Source organism: Drosophila persimilis, unplaced genomic scaffold (genome assembly GCF_003286085.1).
Source record: "Drosophila persimilis strain 14011-0111.01,24,50 unplaced genomic scaffold, DperRS2 tig00003936-arrow-arrow-pilon, whole genome shotgun sequence".
In the NCBI taxonomy this organism is placed as follows: Eukaryota; Metazoa; Arthropoda; class Insecta; order Diptera; family Drosophilidae; genus Drosophila; species Drosophila persimilis.
This window is the reverse complement of record NW_020825708.1, coordinates 71,693-74,150: the sequence shown is the minus strand read 5'-3', so window position 1 is coordinate 74,150 and position 2,458 is coordinate 71,693. Positions and strand designations below refer to the sequence as shown.

The 2,458-nt window shown below is 41.8% G+C and overlaps 1 long non-coding RNA gene across 1 annotated transcript; it reads left to right on the top strand.

The window, feature by feature from the left end:
- The first annotated feature begins 748 nt into the window (after positions 1-748).
- LOC113567296 lies at positions 749-1,547 on the top strand. Its single transcript, XR_003409395.1, has 3 exons — positions 749-851; positions 908-1,305; positions 1,378-1,547. It is a non-coding gene; the product is annotated as an uncharacterized LOC113567296 (long non-coding RNA).
- The last annotated feature ends 911 nt before the right edge of the window (positions 1,548-2,458 follow it).

Sequence of the window (2,458 nt, the reverse complement as noted above, 5' to 3'; positions counted from 1 at the left end):
ATAGAGTTTCATCTGACAAAGTTTCGATTGCCGTGATGACACCATTATAGGTTGAAGGTAGAGTCTGCAGCAAATGTGCCACTTTGTCCATCTCATCCATTTTTGCGCCCGCCCCTAACAACTCACTCACTGTTTCATCAAAAGTAACAAAATGACTCGAAAGTGTCATTTCACTTGAGAGTTTGAGTGTTATTAAACGTTTACGTGCAGCTAATTGCGACGCAAGGCTTCTTCAGAATATCACGTGCCGAAATGTCGCCTGCCGCGAAGTTTAGAAATGCGTCGCCTAAATATTGAATTAAAATGCTCTTTGCACATCGCTCTGCCTTTTTCCAATTATCATCTACTTCGTTAGGCATTATGTTATCGATTTAATTTATTTAAATTGGCGTGGACTGGGCCCATAACCTATTGGTAGACTAGCTATGACAATTAGTAAACGGAAGACAGTACCAAGTTATGTTTTTCTTTAAAGATTATTTATGTATTTCTTGATTACTTTTTGCTGCAACACCGGTCCACACACTTGAGATCACAAAAGAAGAGAGAGGGTCGACACTTCAAGTGTGACCAGACTAACTTATAATAATAATACCTAACATATCGATAATATTATTTAATGTTATTATTTGAATGTGGGAATAGGCGTATTCCAACACCTTTTTTAAGGGCTTAGGTCATGCCTGGTACTTGGCAGTGGATATGCAACTATACATAATCTCTCTGCTTCTGCTGATTGCTCTGTATAAATGGGGCAAAAAGGCGGCTGCTGGCATTGTAGTGCTGTTGCTTCTAGTCACGACCTGCCTCTTTGTCACGATGATGGTCAACAATGAATCAATGCTCACGAAGTAAGTCCACGATCTTTCTATTTGCATTTGAAGTTATTAAGCCTCATTTAATTCAGGAATGGAAGTAAAGGAGGTGATGGTTTGGATGTCTATGGATCCACACACACGCATGCGGGTCAATGGCTGACTGGATTTCTCTTCGGGTACTTCTTGCACCTGAATCGTGGAAGGAAGCTCCAGCTAAGCCGCATCCAAGTTTAGGGCTCCTCCTCTAACCATACTCGAGGAGTCTCTCTACTACACGCTTACCCGGGTGGGCTGGCCCCTAGCGCTGTGTTGGATCATCTTTGCCTGCATGCAGGGCTATGGCGGTCTGGCAGACAGTTTCCTATCCTCGCCATTGTGGCAGCCACTCTCGAGACTCTCCTATTCCGTGTACATCTGGAATATGTTCACTCTGGAAGTAAACAGCAGAATTCTACGGACCAATACATATTTTTCGAACTACAACTTTGTAAGTTTTGTTTTGGATAGTTGAAGGAAACTAGTGGATTATAACAAATGTATAATATTTTATGCTTTGCAGATGCTTAATTTCTGGTCTGTCATTGGGATCACTATTTTGATGTCGTATGTGTTTTATGTTATCATTGAGGCTCCTTTTGGCGGACTCGATAGTCTTCTACGAACCCGGCAGCCACGATCTCCAAGCGAACAAAAGCAGTCGTCAGTAGATGTCCAGCAGGATCAGTTTAATGTCGGAAGGAATCTGGATGAACCTGAAAAGCCTAAGGAAGAAGCCACAACGACTGTTTCAGAATAGTTAAATGTAAGATGCTAATAGTCGTGTTTTGTCTTTCCCATATTTAGATCCAGTATGGTTTTCTTGTATTCAATGACTTTTCGCCGACCAGACATGTTTAAGTTTGCTATTAAGTTAAGACTTTGAAGCCACTTGAGATATTAGATCTAACAAATAACTATTCGACAAGCGCTTTACTCACAAATTCAACTAATAAACGAGGGGGAACGTTGTGAGTTGCTGCGGACACCGCAACTCTACATTTATTCCCGATACTTAGTCAGTATGGCTCTCCTCCGGCAGAGGCCGCTAATACTAAACGACACGACAAAGAGTGCGTGCGAGAGAGACAGAAAATCAGTCAGAGCGTGACGTCGGGCGCTGCGTAGCCACTGCAAATTGATTTCTTGCTTTTGGCTACAAAAATGATCCGATCTGATCCAGATTCAGCGATCTGATAGATATGGTCACTATCTATGATTCTGCGTTTTTAGTTTTCTCGAATGTGCAATATTGTGAATGCAACAGATTTTCGTCCTTTGTGGGGGCGGAAGGAGGTGGGGCGAAATTCTGAAATATAGGTTTTATAGTGAGAAAAATTTGGTTACTCTAGACTTAATTGTCTCTGAGATTTGTGGATACCACAGATTTTCGCCCTTTGGGAGGGCAGAAGTGGGCGGGGCAAAGTTTTGAAATATTTTTGTAGCAGTGACATATCACAGAAGTCTGGATCCAAAATATCGTTGCTATAACTAGCTGTATATAGGACGGACAGACAGACAGGGCTCAATAGATTCGGATATTGATGCTGATCAAGAATATATATACTTTATGGGGTCGGAAACGATTCCTTCTGGACGTTACA